This window comes from Acanthochromis polyacanthus, chromosome 18 (genome assembly GCF_021347895.1).
Source record: "Acanthochromis polyacanthus isolate Apoly-LR-REF ecotype Palm Island chromosome 18, KAUST_Apoly_ChrSc, whole genome shotgun sequence".
NCBI lineage: Eukaryota > Metazoa > Chordata > Actinopteri > Pomacentridae > Acanthochromis > Acanthochromis polyacanthus.
In genome coordinates, this window is record NC_067130.1 from 24,726,341 (window position 1) to 24,745,183 (window position 18,843).

Consider the following 18,843-nt stretch of genomic DNA (forward strand, 5'->3'; position numbering starts at 1 on the left):
TGTTTGTGTTTTGCCCGTCCTTCGCTCTTGTTTTCCGGTATGTCTCCGCCTCTCACGTCCCAGAAACACAGATAAACTCAAGGCAAAAACGTTGGGTAACAAAACATCACAAAATGTGAAGCTTGAAACGCTTTTGCCCAGTTTTCAAAAACAATGCAAGAAAGAAGGCTGTACAATTAAGTACGAAGAAGCAATAACTAAAAAGTTATGTGTTGTACACGGAACAGAAGTACTTAACATAATTCAATGTGACTATTTATAATATCCAGTCTATTTCCAAATACGATCCAAAACGATCGTGACTGGGACACTCAAATCCGTGTTAAACTCATTACTTGTAGAACGTATTTTTGTCAGTGACGAAAGCTCTAAGAAACATTTGTTTTGGGAAAGTTCTCAGAAGCATATTGCTTCATATTTATCCAGCTTGTAATGTTTGTAATGTAAAAACTTCTTGGATCTTTTTAGCAGATACTTTCGGACTGTCTGCTCAGAAAATATCTTCACTTAGTATTGTGGTCAAGGGTCTCAAAATGTGTAAAGGGAAGCTTTTTAAAAATATCTTTATACTCGTTAATTTTCTCTACAAAAGAAGCTCAAAGTCACATGTCTTTGTGTACATGTATTCAAAATAACTTTAATGTATGTTTTTGTTTGTAGTGTAGTGATCCTTTATAGGCACTGACAAAAATGCTCTTCAGCTGATTTTATAATTTAAGTTATTTGGATATCTTTCTGACTGTAAAATTAGACGGCGACACTAAAGTGATGCGTCAACTAAGCCGACATTTTAGGTTTCTGACTACTTCCATCTTGACACTGGCCGTTTAATACACTGCAAGAAATATTTGCCATACAGCAGCAGCCCATTTTTATTGGCTCATGAGATGTAGTTCTGCATTAAAAGTAACAAAATTCGACAAAATGGAATTTCTTCACTGCAATGGGCCGCAGCTAAAAGTTTTCAAGGAAAAAATTACTTTCAATATGAGAATAAATGTGTGGTTGACGTGAGTCAGTTTTTTACAGTGGAGAGAAGGAGAGAAAAAGGCTTGGCTTGTGCTGAAGATGTGAAAGTAAAAGTAAAAACTCCTAAACCGACAGACTGCTCGGATCGACAGATTGACGAACAACGTGCATTAAAACGTTGAATCCTTATATCAGGATAGCTCTGAAGATGCTCCACAGTTTTGAATCCCTGTGAGATGCAGTCTGGAGGTTTCTGCTTTGAAACAGCCGCAGGTAAACAAAAAAACAAAAAACAAAACAAAAACAAAAACTCATTTAAAAATGTAGTTGTAGGACGTTAAAGGCAGGATAAGAAGACAAAGGTTCCAGTGAACTGACACTAATATGAGTATCTCAGACAGTCTCTGCATTTGTCTCATGCTGATTCATTATTTCCAGAAATGCAGTGTTGGAGTCCAGTTTGTCAGAGGTCAACTACAAAGCTCCCAGTGCCAGAAAGACAGGGACCACCATTGCTGGGATTGTGTACAAGGTGAGGATCAACCTTCAGTGTTTTCACTAAATATCTGTGCATGGCAGTCTACATACCCACCTTCCAAGTTGGAACACATCACTATTATGAAACCAAAAAGTGTTTTGAATTGCTGACGTGAGCTTGGTGTGGTGAGTATTTATTTTCTTGATCTTAGGATGGAGTGATTCTGGAGCAGATACAAGAGCTACAGATGACATGGTGGTGGCTGATAAAAACTGCATGAAGATTCACTACATTGCTCCAAAAATCTAGTGAGTAAAACCAGAGTTTGCTAATCGTTTTACAGCAGGACTGTGCCCTCACTCAATGTAAAGAAAGCACTATTGTAGCTCCTTATTTAGATTGTTCCACATTATGTTTTTGGTATTAGTATCAATTAAAATCTGTGTTTTATTGTATATACTTTGGTTTTATGGTGTATTACTGCATATTATGTAGAATATTTGAACATTTGAAATGATCTCCGCTGGCTCGCTATCTACTTGAGGTCTGGTTGTAAATTTTACTTTTGACTAACAAAACTGATTGGAGTCTGTCACCTCTGTATTTGAAGAATTATTGACAGAAACTTTAGGTTTTCACAGCTGACACTGCTGACTCGATGAAGATTAAGCATAAAGCTAGTTGATCTTTGCTGTTGTAAATTTTTAACTTTAAACAAGTGTCTTGCAAAGCCCTCAGCTTAATCCTACTGCAACTGCAACATTTTATTTGCAAGGCTAGTTTATAAAGACAACTATAGCAGGAAGTTGTCCATTACTTTTAGGGTTGGTAGTTTGGTTCCCAGCTCCATCTGTGTTTGTCCCTTTGAACAAAAACAGGTGGTGAGTGTAGTGTGCTCTGTGATTTTTTTTCATTTAAGAAAACCTTTTAACTCATTAGACATTGAGAACATCTTTAGTAGCTTTATCTGTTTTTACTCACAAGCCCAATGAGACAACGCAGGATGTACAATTCCAGATTAATCATCAAGACAATTGTGATCTAAAAGTTACAGAATATTGCTAAATGATTATGAGCCTTTTGCTTATTATTGTGTTGCTTTTTAAATTTTGTCAGCTGTGGTGCAACAAATTCACTTAATGCTGCTAAGCCTAAGCAGACACACTTCAGCCATGTTTAGAATATAGTTGTTTGCTTGACTTGTTAAACCATGTGGTGTAGCTGCTGTGGAGCCGGCGTGGCTGCAGATGCAGAGATCACCACGCAGATCATGGCGTCCAATGTGGAACTCCACATGCTCAACACTGGAAGACCCCCCTCGTTAGCATGGTAACCAGACAGCTAAACAGATGCTGTTCAGGTGAGAGTAACAGTCATTCATCAAAGTCACTGATGGTCAGATGCTAAGCATTTTTAATTTCACTTTATTGAGTCTTGTTTTGTTTTCTTCATTTTCTGTGTTCATTGACATCCATGCATCTTGGAATATTTATTCCTCTCCCTGAAAGAAACAAAGCAGAATGTTTGTATTTTCTGTCTGTTTTTTTTAGATACCAGGGTCATGTGGGTTCATCTCTGATTATTGAGGAGTTGATGTGACTGGGCCTCACCTATATAGTGTTTACCCACATGGCTTCCTACGACAAACTGCCTTTCCTCACCATGGGTATGTGTTTATCTTAGTGTACTATCTTCTGACAACACTGGGCAGATTCACTCAGTTTAAAATAAAGTTTGTTATGCCAACCACACAGACACTCTCTCTCTCTCTCTCTCATACACACACACACGCCACACACACACACACACACACACACACACACACACACACACACACACACAACTTTTTTTTTTAAAAGTTGATTCTGCTTTAGGTTCTGGAGCTGCAGCTGCTGTCTCTGTTTTTGAGGACAGGTTCAACCAAACATGGAGGTGAGACTGATTATCTACTTTCCACTCATGAAAAAAAAAAACTATTATAAGAGGAAAAAAAGGCTGTGGCTCAGGTGGTAAAGAGGTTGTCCACTGATCTCAAGGTTGGTGGTCCGATCCACAGCCCTCCACATCGCAAAATGTCCTCAGACAAGACACTGAACCCAAGTGGCACCTTGCATGGCAGCTCTGTCACCATTGGTGTGAGAATGTGTGAATGGGAAACATTGTAAAGTGCTTTGAGTACCACTAAGGTAAAAAGGCACAATAGAAGTGCAGACCATTTACATTTATGACATGAGAAAGATGGACAAAGGAGACATTTTGGATGGACTTAGGAATCTAAAGCTTAAAGCTCGTGTCCGGAGTTTCCGTTTGTTTTCAATTTATGTATCATTGTTTAACAAAGCTTAATGTGTTAGTCTAGTTCGATACTATAATAAATGTTAGTATGACGCGATATGAAAATTTATTCATGAGCTCCGCCTTCCTCTCATAGACCCCCATGTTATTCCAAAAAGCGCCGGTCGGCAGCTAGGCCAATCAAGTTCGAGCTTCCGTTGGTCATGCTGTCAATCAACGGTTACGCGCACAGCAAGCACGCCCATGCAGAGGCACTACGCGACCACGCGCACATTTGTTTGCTTGTGGAGGAGAGAGCATCAGGGATCAGCAACTTCCAGAAAGTTACCAATCCCACGGCTTGTCAGGCCAAGAGACTGCAGGACGTTTTTTGGCTCGGGTGCTCGCCTCGCTCCCCGACCACGGCCTCCATAGCCCGCCTGACGGCTTCGTTTAGATGCCCGACCTCTGGAGGAAGTGTTGGGGCGTCTGGGACATACTCTTCGTCAGAGGAGTCATGCAATTCTGAACTCTAGATAGAAATAAATAAACAATGTAACACATATACACGCGTAAATGCACTAAGTTTGATAAACAAACGTCATCGAAGGGATACACGAGTGTTAATCACATATTGAAACTTTACTCGTTCGTCCTAGCAGATTCATGTTATTTTGGTATTAGGACAAGTTGACTCAATACAGAATTCTAACGTAATTCCTTTATTATTTACTAAATGTACTAAATGTAGAAGAGTGGGAAAACAGCAAAACAGGCAAGATGCTGCCAGCACTCTGGGCACTCCTGTCAGGTACTGCACGCGTTGCACAAATAAAGGGGCGAAATCAGAGGAGGGTGGGACCACCAGTTGTTTGGGAGACGCTGCGATTCAAACTCCGACACGAGCTTTAACTGAAAAACCACTGCCTTTTTGGCAATGTGCATACTGAAAATATATCCTCTAAGAATCTCCTGTCACTCCTTTTTCCCCACTCACAAAGAGTACTGCATCTCTAGTTGGTAGTCAGTGACCTATACCTACTCAATCCTATATTCTTCTCCTTTGTATCTTCAGTTTGATAAATTGTCCTTACATTTTTCTCTTCTCCTCTCTTTCTTGCAGCTGGAGGAGGCAAAGCTACTGGTACGAGATGCCATCGCTGCAGGGATTTTCTGTGACCTGGGTTCAGGAAGCAATGTGGATTGTTTGTCATCACTGGTAGCTGGAGGATACCTACGGGGATATGAAAAGCCCACGATGAGGGAAAAAGGTAAGCCATAATGTCATACAACTGTCAAAAGTTGAAGAGTTTCATTTGCAAAAAACAGATAACTCCGTTTTGATACATTTTCAGAGAACTTTTACTCTTACTGAGATATATCAGTCAAACTGAAATTGAGTGGCTGCACAGTGTCGTAGTGGTTAGCACTTCGCCCTTGCAGCAAGAAGATCCCTGGTTCGAGTCCCGCCTGAGCCCAGGATCTTTCTGCATGGAGTTTGCAGTTTCCTGTGCATGCATGGGGTTTCTCCGGGCACTCCGCTCCTCCCACAGTCCAAAAACATGCTGAGGTTAATTGATGACTCTAAATGTCCGTAGGTGTGCATGTGAGTTGATGTTTGTCTGCTTTATGTAGCCCTGCGACAGACTGGCGACCTGTCCAGGGTGTCTCTGCCTTCGCCCGAGTCAGCTGAGATAGGCTCCAGCACCCCCCGCGGACCCCCTGTGAGGATAAAGCGGTTGTATAGAGAATGGATAGATGGATGAAACTGAGTGGATTTGACTCAGTAGAAAAATATATGACAAAATAGAGGAAAAATACATTATTAGTGTTATTATTATTATTATTATTATTATCTCAAGTAAAAAATAAAAAAATGAGTTTCCTGAAAATGGAGTTACCTGTTTTTGCAAATGGGTTTTAAAATGCCCCAATTTTTCCATTTTTTTTCTTGAAATTCAAGTAGTTCAAATCCAATGAATAGCTTTAAATGGTACAAAGGTAAGTAGTGAACTGCCAGAGGTTAAAAAAGGTAAGGTTACCAAAACTGAAAAATACTGTACATTTCAGAATTTTACAAAAAGGCCTTTTTGAGGGAGCAAGAAATTCGTTAACAACTTAAAGCTATTCGGCAGCAATGGAGGTTGATCAAGCCTTTAAAGTTGGTGCTACAAATCCTACAGGGTGTCTAACTTTCTTGATTACTTACGATCCCTCTTCTGCATAGAAGTAGTGTTGAAACACACCATGGCACATACCCTTGAGAGCATTATTTGAACAGTACTATACTGCAGAAAGTAGTGTTGCTATAAAAATGGCGAGGAAATGGCAATTAAAAATAACGAGAGGCAGACCATCATAAACTTAAAATGTAGGTCTTTCCTACCAAGAAAAATGTTGAAGAACATCCCAAGGGTGTCAGTGCATACATTTTTTTCACATCAAAGGCGCTCAGAAACTGGGGGAAATCTGACAGGAAGAGGTCTGAAGACCCAAAGCCACAATAGAAATCAGAGAGACAAGTTCTGAAAAATGAACACTTGCAGTGATAGGCAGCTCACAGACAACATCTTCATGCACAGCTTAATATGATCGTAGTAAGCAAGTCTCAGTTTCAACTGTGAAAGAAGACTTGAGTTGCAGCTTTGGACAGGTCAAGTTGCAGTAAGAAAGCCATTGCTAAGATGTTAAAATACAGAAAAGGGGCTTGCCTGGGCATGAAACACAGCTAATGACTACTGAAGATGGAAGAGATAATATGGACAGATAATCAAAACTTGAATCTTTGGTTTGTCACGCGTGCTCTTGTACCCTGCGAGTAGGCGAAAGGATGGTTTCCTCAGTGTGCAACACCAACTGTCAAACATGGAGGAGGAATTGTGATGGTCTGGGGCTGGTTTGCTGAATCCCGGCTCAGTGACTTTTGCAGCACGAGAGGTACCCTGAACCAAACAGCTACCACAACATTCTGCAGCTCCGTGCAGTACCTCTGGTGTGCACCTAGTTGTTTAGGGGGTTCATTCTACAGCAAGATAAGGATCTATAAAATAAGTTCAAGCTATACCAGGACTACATTTGGAAAAAAGAGCAAGATGGTAATCTTGAAAACATGGAGTGGGCAGCATAGTCTCCAGACTTAAACCCATGGAGCTTGTTTGGGATGAACTGGACAGATGAGCAAAAGCAAAGCAACTTATAAATGCCACACATTTATGAGAACTTCTGCAACAGAGTTGGGAAGAACTTCCTGAAGAATATTTCTTTTCCATTGTGGAAAGAATACCACATGTGTATTTAGCTGTTATATCTGCCAAAGGCTACTTTGATGAGTGAAACGTTTAGAATACATTTTGGTTTCTAAATAGATTTTTTGAAACCTATTGTTTATTTGTTGCATGCTTTCATTTCAGAATCCAATGATGCATTATTTCCAATAAAAAAAATGGAAAAATTGGGGTATTCTAAACGTTGACGGTAGTGTACATTGATCAACATAAAGCTACCATGTCCATCCATTCCAGTTTTCCATGTCTAAATGAGCACCTTGATCACTTTTCTGTAACAATTACATATCACTTCAAGCACAGCACACATCTAATCTACAGTCCATCACATTAATGAATAGGAATGCACTAGTCAAGGTATTTGAATTTGTATTAGGTGATATTGGAAGGACTTTTTTCATTTCAGCAACAACACAGGCAAAATAATAATAATACAGAGAGCACAAAAAACATTTGGTGCCATAATCATCAAACACTTTCCTAATTCATTTTGCCCTAAAATTTGACATCTATTACAAACTGAAATGTCTCTTAAAATAACTCTGCATTGCAATGAAAACAGGACAGATGAACAAAGCTTACCAATAATGAATGTTATCTGGGTTTTGACAAAAAGTTAGTCAAAGCTGAATTTCAGTTTGTTGCTTTAGCTGTTTGCAGGAGTCTTTCCACTGACATAATAAAATACTTGCAGCATCAGACAGCAACAGGATCCATGTGAGTGTCTCTGGAGAGAGAGGGTTTGCACCTTTATGCACATGTACAGGGTAGCTTAATTACTTCTAAGTATACATTTTTGTTGACATAGAGACAAGAGCGCTGCCACAACAAACAGTGCAATTAAATGTCAACACAAACTTTCTATTAAGTATACCACGTGCAGAAATCATGACCTCAGTAGAAAAAAATCCACAGCACTAATTAAACTTATGAGTACATAAGTATGGATTAAACCTTAAAGACTGCTATTTAAGAAGATAGCTATCACACTTTCATTGGTTTGGTTGAGATTAATGTCATTCATGTCACTTTTGAAAACAACACAATTTAGTCATTTTGTCCTCCTTGTGTCTGTTTCTTTCAGAGAGGGACAGTACAGGTACAAGCCTGGCACAACAGCCGTCCTGACCAAACTGTGACCCCCTCTCTCTGCATGTGGTCGACCAGTCAATTCAGATTATGGACACTGAATAAAATACAATAAAGGGATCCCGGTGGAGTATTTGTAGTTATGTAGTTGTTATATCAGCACATTAATGCTTTGATTAAAAGATGGGTGCCATTTTAATAAAGCAGTTTGTTAAACTAGCTGTCTCAGAGAGAATCATGCAGGCTGTACACATGACCAACTCAGATTTTTTTATAATTGGCACATGCAGAGGTCCAACCCCTAACCTCATAGCTGCAATCAGAAATGTCATATCTCTTTATATTTTCTTTACAGACTTAGAAGATAGGGTGATTTTGAGCTGAGATCAGAAAAAAAAAACATGCTTTCTGGGGCAAAAATTGTACTTTTTCCAACTCCTAGAAAAGCTGTAGTTGTATTTGCAAGCATGATATCTGGCAATATTGTGGAAATTAGTCCCTCCCCGACTGAAAAAGGTAAAGTTTGCTTGGAATATACTACTTCATGGAATATTTGGGCACCATGCCAAAAATATGATATCTCCCAATATTGCAAATCATGGAAAATAGCAACAAATATGAGACAATATATTTCCGATGTGGTCACTTTATTTCAAATATCTCAGTTTCAAACCACTAACAGTACTGACATTGTTCACAGAAAAAGGGTATTTACCCAAGGATGTTGGGACAGAGAAAATTTTTTTGATTTTCTAAATTTAATATTTTCATGGCACATACGTTTTGAAAACTTGAGTTTTGAAGTCAATGATATTCCAATGAAACAGTCTAGTTTGAATAAATTCCAGTGAAAATCTTATATTTATCAAATTTTGTCAATATCTATATATTTATGTAGAAGTTATTATATATATTATATATCATATATCATTATATATCCACATGTATACATACATATGCCATCTACGTCATGGTAGTCCTGTACTATAGCAGCCATGAACAAAGAAATTGAGAAGAAAGATACTGCATGTTCTGTAATCACTAAGTCTACATGACAACATGGTTATGTTTTCCATATCCAAGGAAGATGAATCAGTGCAAAACATATATATGTATATATCAAGTAGTGAGAGTTAGACATCCACTAACAAACAGATCTTCAAAGTGAACAGGTGTCCGGAGGTGTCAGCATCACATGAAGAAAGTGAAACTGCATGCCCACCACAGTCTTTCCCATAACCCCTTCAAAAATACAGGCCATCTTCTGATCTTCACCAAAAAAAACGATTAGGAGTTGTCTGCAAATTCGTTGACAGCTGATCTTGAGGGTCTGTCTGCAGCTGAAGGAACAGGGCCACACCAAAATAGCAAACAATAATTTTTTTTCCCCATGCTTATTTACCGCTATCAAGGTAGTATATATTTTTACGATTAAAGAGTTTATCACAATTTTCTGCCCAAGCATAGCAGATATTTCGCACCATATGTTATGAATTATGACTTGCAGCCAAGAGTACCTGGCTGCAGACCTCCAACCTCCACGGGTGACAGGAAACACGTGACCTCCACGGGTGACAGGAAACACGTGACCTCCATGGGTGACAGAAATACGTCACCTCATGGGAGACAGGAAGTTGTTCGTATTTTATGTTTGGTTCTAAAAACGTGCAATTTAAAAATAATAATGCATTTATATAGCATTCAGTTTTCTGTCTTGTGCTCGTTCTCTCTTTGCAGCTGTCGCCCTCTGGTGAGAAATGGCGACGCCACGCGCATTCCAATCTGTATGAAAAAAATATCAATTTTTGGTATATTTTACACCATATCCTTGGGTAAAATTAGCAGAAGGCAGCTTCAAACTGTCTTAGCGGTAAGTTCAGCTTAAGTTTTAAGAAATAGGAAGCGTCCCCATGAGAGATTTTGATTGTCAAAGTGAAAGGATTTTCCCTATTATTTCAATGTTGAACAGCCTGAACTGACTTCAGAAAGCTCAATTTCAAAGTGAGAAAGTCAAAGAATAACCAAAACACAACACTCTTTTTGCATAGAATCTATTTTTTTGGTCAACTGAACATTTGGGGAAGTTTAGAACAAAATCGTGATGGTCATGTGACAATTTTCTGGGTTCTGCATGATTCTCTCTGAGACAGCTAGTTAATACAGAATATTTGGAAATTTACCTTTTTGAATTATATTAATTAAAGGAAAAAAGTTTTCATGATGTTCTATATTTTTTGAGAAGGCAAAAATAATGATTTCCAAGGTGTACATGAAAAGTTAGGAGCACCAGTGCAACCAGTGTAAAATGCCCTGGATCTAGAGGGTAGGCAGTTTATAATAATAACGTCTAATCTGACACCTTAACAACGAGATCACTGAGTAGTTCACATAAACAGACAGGCAGAGTGTGGTGTTCTTTTCCATTTGAAAACAGGTGTGTCTCGGTGAGTCATGGACAAAGTCAGTATCTGTCTCAGGACTGTTAGTGCCGTTGGCAATTTCGAGGGTGTAAAAAGGTTTGCTAAGATAAAATTTGGTCGATGCCTGTCAGATGCAAAAATATTAACGTAAATAAAGTTTCATCTTTAAATTATTCTTTTCTGAAAAGCTGGCAAGAAACCTATAACTATAAAACAAGATGATCAAAAAGAAGCAAACTGATGAAACATTTCTTTTAAAATTTGTTATGCTGATTCAAAGATAGGAACAACAAAGATGAAAAAGGAATGAACCGTTGTCATCAACTAATCATAACAGTTAAAAGCAACAGAGCAACATCACACTTCTGATGAAGAGAATTAACTGAACTATAATTGGTAAACCTTATGCCTTATAATTTACACATACAAAAATATAATAGTGTTACAAAGGGCAGTGGTGGTCAAAAGTTAGATGGGTGAGCATGTTAAAAATTGCTATCACTATGCTATGCTATCACTTTTAGGTCTATTAATTTTTGATGCAAACCTTTCCCAAATTAATTATAGCAAGTTAATATTTATAAATCTGGACTTTATAGATAAATTGATTTTTGTGGATGCCAGCCTTAATCTGCATGATCTAAAACCAAAAAATGATTAAAACCAATAAATAAATTACAAAAATTAGGTATGAAAGAATACTTCACAGACTGTTTGCTAGCCGAACTCTATGTCTTATTTGACTTTCCAATCACAAAACAACAATGCAGTAAATGTTGCATAATATGATCAAAATGTGTGTCGTCATTTATGGCTAAGTGAGTGAAGTGATAGATATTTGTGCCTGCAAATTATTACAGTGTCACACATATTTCATGTGATACAAAATATGACCAAATATGAATGAGCAGTATTGTGAATAAAATGAACAGAAAACATGCCTCTCCACCCTACATATTCAGGAGAGGAGTCTGTCTATTCAGTATTCTCAGATTGAAAACCGGTTCTACAGGAAGCTGTCCACTGCAACACACACACACACACACACACACACACACACACACACACACACACACACACACACACACACACACACACACACACACACACACACACACAGAGAGAGAGAGAGAGAGAGAGAGAGAGAGAGAGAGAGAGAGAGGGAGAGAGAAAGGCAGAGTAAGCTGCTTCACATGTCCTCATGCAGCTTGGCACGCCCTGTAAATCCCTTTGTGACTTCTGGTTTTTACATGACATGGTTGCCTTCCTAACTTATATGATTACTCTGGATTCAGTTCACACATTGCACATACAAGTATTAATAGTTAAAACACATGAACAAAAATAATCCACGGTTTTAAACAGTATATTCATTTGTTCAAAAGTCATGAATACATTTTAAAAGGGATGCATTCACACTTTCTTACTTTTTATTTTGAGCCACATGCCGTCAATCACTGCACATTTTTCCCCAGTTATTGTTTAGGGCAAACAGAAGTAGTTACAGATTGATTTAAAAAATGTAATTTGTGCAACAATAAATATAATAAATAATAACATAGTTCACTGGGGGCTGCACAGTGATGTAGTGGTTAGCACTTTCACTTTGCAGCAAAAAGATCCCCGGTTCAAATCCCGGGGTGTGCCTGGGATCTTTCTGCATGGAGTTTGCATGTTCTCCTTGTGTGGGTTTTCTCCGGGTACTCCGGCTTCCTCCCACAGTCCAAAATATGCTGAGGTTAATTGGTTACTCTAAATTGCCCGTAGGTGTGAATGTGAGTGTGATTGTCTCTCTGTATATGTAGCCCTGCGACAGACTGGCGACCTGTCCAGGGTGTCCCCTGCCTTCGTCCGAGTCAGCTGAGATAGGCTCCAGCACCCCCGCGACCCGAGTGAGGATAAAGCGGTGTATAGAGAATGGATGGATGGATGGATATTTCACTGGTTTTCTGTTTATGCACACACAGTTAGAGGCATTTTATAGTGAGAGCTGTAAATCATGATATACTGTTTTGTAAATGCTGGTTCTTTACTAAATAGTAGCTACATATCCAGGTTAAGATATGAGTTCCTGTGAACTGAATGTTTTACAAAAATGCAGCAGTTCCTTCATGTTGTGACACTATGCATTGTTTCACTCAAAACATATACTGTTCAGGCATAACATTATGACCACCTGCCTAATAATGTGTTGGTCTCTTTATGCTCCTAAAACTCCTCTGACACAGTGGCGCATGCAAGGGCGTAACTTTGGGTCTTCCAAAGTTAAACTCTGTGCCTGTTTATTGGTATTTACTGAATCGTTTACTTTTGTAAAAGGAGTCGTGGTAATTTGGCATGCCTGTATTAGAAATACATTGGTGATTTACTTGAAGTTGTTGCAGCTGTGTACTTATGTATTTATGCAACAATGACCAATTAATTCCTATTGTGTTTAAGTATTAGCTAGCAAGACCGTAGCAGCTTCCACTTAATTGATTTGGGTTTATGTCAACTATCTATGAAAGAAAAATCAAGAACTTTAAATATTAATCAATTGCCATCACTGTATTGACACAATTAAGTACAAAGAGAAATGTCTTATGCACAATTCATGGCAACACTCAATACATCACACAATACAGGGTGGCACACTGGAGTGCAGCTTGTACCTCTATTCTGGTGTGGAGCATGTATAGAGAAAGCTAACACAGTACAAGGGCTAAGGTATGTTACCTGGTCATTTGTGCCTCCTGTGCTGCCTTTCCCTGTGCTCTCTCTCCTCTCTTTGGTCACCTGATGATCCTCCATCACTGGACTTCCTCTGTCACCTCCTCCTCCTCTGTCTTGCTCAACTGTTGCACCTCCTATGTCACCTCCTCTCTCTCTCTCCTCATCTGCGACTGTGCTTCTCCCTCTCTGGTCACCTGCCTCTCTTTCATGGCCTGTTCGGCAATCATATTCTTGAACCTGGTATAAAAAAATGCTTTGTTAATGTTAAAATGGTATCAGCCCGGTTAAAAATGAACAGTAAGGTCAAAGAACAATTTGAGGAAATAAATACATTCAGGTATTTCCCAAATTTTGTCAGATTCACGAGATGAAGTACTTCTCTTCCCTCCTCTGTTACTGTCACCGGCTGCACGCTCCGCAGCCACCCTGCTGCAGCAGAGCGTCTGTTGTCACCATGGTTACCGCTTCAGGCCGACGCAGACATTCTTGTTCCTTCAGGATTTAGAAATGCCTGAAAAATGTAGCTTCTGTGTATGCTATTGCGTTGTTTGATCAGTAAAATAGCTTCACTACTGAAAAGATATTTGATGTGGAAAACAGCGACGTTACGACCTGCCCGGTTCCCCCGAGAATGTAGTTTAACTACGCCGCCATCCATCACTGTGTATTGGAGCAAAGTCAGCAAACAGCCCTTTAAGTTACAATTCAGTGAAAACTGACATTGGTCCTACACAGTACATCCCGACACTCTCTGGCTGTACCTCACAGGACAAGCTCAAACCAACTCTAGTCACAAATCATCAGCTAACTTAACAAGACAGGTAGGCTACCTCTTTTGGTCAAGATATTTCCTTTTTTTTTTAAAGTTGTTGGTGTCGACCACAACGAAGAATTGTTGTTTGTCCTTTTCGCGCTCTTTTCATTTCTTCACGGCTCTGCTGTCTCCATCCATGCCAAATATACAGGGTCAGGGAAAAGTGAACATTACGTAGAGGAGGCGCCACGGGTTGGGTGATACAGGGCTTAAGTGAGAAAAATCCTGAGCCTGAACTTCTAAGTTCCAATTTATAGTGTCAATAAACGTATTCAAATGTGTTTTAAGACTCACTAAAACACAATATATATGAGATTCTATTAATTCAGAGCAAATATGAGGTCATCTGGTGGAAATAATGCCCATTATGATCCCACTATTTTATTGTTGCTCAAATGTAAAACCTTACTTGGCCAAAAGTCAAGGCATTTTAGAAAGTGCCCCAAGTCTGATTTTTTTGTGTGTTGATGTTTCAAAACCACATCACTATAATTGCAAAGATTATTTTAGTGTAAAGGGGAAAAAATCATGAAAATCAAGTACATGTATTATTAATAACTTTTAATATTTTTTATCTCTTCAGTAGATTTAACAAGAACTCAAAACAACACCAACCACAACAAAACTGCTACAAAACTAACTCAATTTAAATGTTTCTATTTTTTATCTATATTTTGGGAAGAAAAAACGGTGAAAAGCAGGCTAAGAACATTCTCATTTAACTATCTATCCATTATTCATTTCACACAACCCCGTTCGTTCTGTTCTTACTAATAATATTTGCTTAAGATTGGAGATTTTTTGTTTGTGGCTAGACATCATTCGGATGCATAAGGTCACAAAATCTGCTGAGAGCTATTTAATTCATTATTACAAACATCCTACATGTCCTCAAATAAAAAAGGTTAATATCACCTAAGCTACATTCAGTTTGTGCATATTTAACCCGTTAAACTTCAGTGTACCGCCGGGGGTACACTTACTAATTGCATAGGAATTTCAAGAATGTCCGAAGGCTGCAAACGCAATTATACAAACACTATACGCCGATGGAAAGCTTAGATTCTCATGAATCCGCCGGTATAAACCACTTTCAGATGTGATTACCACAGCGGGTGAGAAAAACACATTTGTCCGACAAAAAACGAATATCCATTCCATCCGTTCTCTACACACGGCTTCAACGCACACAGCGCGACTCACATTTCCGGGTTCATTATTACACACAGATGAAAATATTCCACAAAAAAACGGCCATAATCCAACCTTGGACATCCAGACGACACAAGCCAGTAAACTATTTTGTCCAAAACATGTCCTGAAGTCGGTATAAATCCACGAATCGGTCATTTTCAAGGAAATGCACCTCGCGATGCGAGTCCAATATTCCCTGTATTTCTCGTCATATTTTTGATTTACAAATAGAATATTAGCGATTTTTTGTACTGAAAATGGCTGGAATGACTGAAGCTTAAATATAATTACAAAAACACCAACAAATATTGCAAATTTGGATTTTGTTTGTGGGATACTGTTATTTCTTATCAGCGGCTCAGCAGCACTGACGATGCCGAACCAAGAGGGCGCAGCATATCGTGCGCCCAGCAGTCGATGTGCACTCGCAGTTAGAAAACTGTAATTAGATAAAAGTTCTATCAGAAAGTCGCATGCCTGGACAGAAGGTGTATATTTTTTAATGTAGGATTTGGAGTTTGATTGATTAAAGCGGAGCAACTGAATGCACAATGACGCACATGCTTGGAGCCTTCTGGACGGAGATGGATGAATTTCTTTAAATGGTACACTTCCATGCGCCGGAAATCCAGCGCGGCGCCGGAAATTTTAAGCCCTGGTGATACCAAGTATTCGGTGGGGGTGTGGGGGGTTACATTAAGATGTATAAACTTGCTACTGTTTTGTTGGCAAATGATATTAATAATAAAATCAACAAGATAATTAATGCTTTTAATACATTGGAAAATGTGATTATATTGTGGGGGTTACATTAACTGAACGTGATTTTTGCGGGGGTCATGACCCCGGATCCCCGGTGCAAATTACGCCCTTGGGCGCATGGACACAAGACCTCTGGGGATGTCATGTTGCACAGGGATGGTGGCAGTGAATTCTGTGGGTCCTGTGGGTTGCAGGGTGGATTTCTACCTAGATCAGGCTTATCCTGATACATCCCACAGATGCTCAGTAAGATTTGGATCTGGGGAATTTGGAACCCGGGGGAACACCTTAGCTCTGTCGTGTTCCCAGGCTGACTCCTGAACAGTTTTTATGGTATGCCAGGGTGCATTGTCCTGCTGAGGGTGGCAACTGGTATCAAGGACTGCTGTTGCCATGGGGGTTGGGAGATTGGAGGATTGCTTGACCTGCAATGTGAGCGATGCATGTCAAACATCCATGTGACTGTCAGGACTCAAGGTTTCCCAGCAGAGCATTGCATACAAGACGATGGATGTTATTAACTTTACCTGTCAGTGGTCATAATGTGGCTGATAGGTGCATTTGGCAAAGTGATGTAAGTCTCATTTCTTGGGAACAGAGTGGAGTGCTTTTAGTTTGGATTTTAGGCAGGAAGACATGCCTCTTCTTGCTCCTCTACATGAGAGGTTTATCTGGAGATCAGTTTTTTTATTCAGGCATATGACTCAGATTTCTTGAGAACCTATTATGAGGAGCTAGGTGGAAAAAATGTTTCTAAGTTAGAAATCATTTGGCACTTCAAAAAATTAGGTGTTTTGTTGGAAAGTCAAAAATATTTACTTTGTAGTCTTTGAAAGGACATGACAGCATCATTTTGCAAATCTATATTGCAATTTGTATTTGTTCATTGTTGAAGTATACATGAACTCTCCTTGCATTAAACTGTCACCCCCACCAAAGTAGTGAGAACTGTGGCAGTTTGTGTGTATACTTCTTCCTCCACACTTTCTCCTTTTCTGTCAGAGAAAAAAATACAATACCCAAGACAATAGCCATTAGTTCATAAAAAAGCTGCATTAGTCATATGAGACTTTACATTTGCTAAACATTGACCCTACAGTAAACACTGCATGAAAGGTAAGCAGGACTCTCCTGTTGTTGAGCTAAAGAGAATATCCAACAATAATTTATCACGCGTTAACACAGTTTTTGTTTATGTTATTATTGGAAAAGTCCGTTACTGATGGGCTCTGAATACACATGCAGTCAAGCCATGGGTCACAGGAGGTTGATTTTCAAGAAATATTTTAACTGCTACTATGTAAAGGGAAGACTGCTGTCAAAAAGCACTTTATCTGTTTAAAGTGTTTGCAAACCAAATGTTACTGTATTTTTTTATATTGCAGTACTTTTAAAATAAAAATGCAGAATACACGACTTTTAAATTCATTAATTAATTTATGTTTGACAATGTGATTAATCGCATTAAAAAAAATTGAATCATTGCCTAGCACTAAATCTACATTTTACTACAATATGCTGATTTAGATTTGTGTACATCATGCAAGCCTTTCAATTTTGGTAAATGCATGTCAGATTGCAATGGAAGTTCTACAGTATGTTACTAATAATGCCTGTTGCAGCATGGAGACATGCTGCAACAGGCATTATTATGAACAATTGGATTGTCCTGTCAAAACCTCTGCAATATGGAAAGACAAAATTGATGGCAACCCAACTGTGTTTCCACAATTATCCAAGTAGTTTTGGTGACTAAACTTAGCGAGCTTCTAACATGTACTTATCTCTGTGAAAGTGTCAGTCAAAGTGTCATATTTTCCTAATCTTAACCTTGCAGTGTGTTTGCAGCTGTTGAACCAAGCAGTAGCTTGTAGATTTGATCACATCATCTTTGTTATACAGACTGACTGTACACAACCAAGTTCAATTTCCTCTACTGATTGGTAATTAGTATATACAATAGCAACTTACACTGAGCTACGGCTCATGATTGCTCTTGTTGCTATTGATCTTTCACTGCGACAGACTGGTGACCTGTCCAGGGTGTCCCCTGCCTTCGCCCGAGTCAGCTGGGATAGGCTCCAGCACCCCCCGCGACCCTAGTGAGGATAAAGCGGTGTAAGAGAATGGATGGATGGATATTGATCTTTCACAATTAATTCTAATGCTGGGTGTTAGAACCAGCTCCTAATGCCAGGTTACATGTAAAGGGATGCTATTTCTACAGCTGAACCAGGTCCAGGATATAATGGGATACTATAAACATGCCGAGAAATGTAAAGATATTGCACAGAACAAATATAGTGGTAATGCACAGAAGTCAAGTGTTTTATGTGCTTTGTGAGGGAAAAGCTGATGACATGCCATTGAAATTAAACGGTGAATAAAGAGGCAAAGTTACAGGAAACAAGGACTGACTTAGAAGAGGAATAAATGTTGCACAGGATGATGAGGTCCCATAATTGTCAATGTGAGGAATAGGCGATTGGGACCTATAGTAAAGTTGTCAGGTTGGCAAGAACAGGTTTACAAAATACTTTGTGTGTGTGTGTGTGTGTGTGTGTGTGTGTGTGTGTGTGTGTGTGTGTGTGTGTGTGTGTGTGTGTGTGCAACCCGGTCTCACAAGGATTCGTGAAACTGTCATGTAAATTAATCTATGGTTTCGTGCACACCAACACGATTTTCTCATGTTTTTCGTGCTGCACACAACGAAATTCAAACCAATGTATTACAAGCGGAGGATATTTCGTGCCACTCAGAACGTATTTCAAATGGATGTGCTACAACCGGAAAAACTACTGCAACGACGGGTTTGATTTTATTTTCATATCTGAATCTTAATCACAC

General features: G+C 39.1%; 1 pseudogene; it reads left to right on the forward strand.

Moving 5' to 3' along the window:
* The first annotated feature begins 1,177 nt into the window (after positions 1 to 1,177).
* LOC110963708 (proteasome subunit beta type-7-like) lies at positions 1,178 to 8,144 on the forward strand (annotated as a pseudogene).
* The last annotated feature ends 10,699 nt before the right edge of the window (positions 8,145 to 18,843 follow it).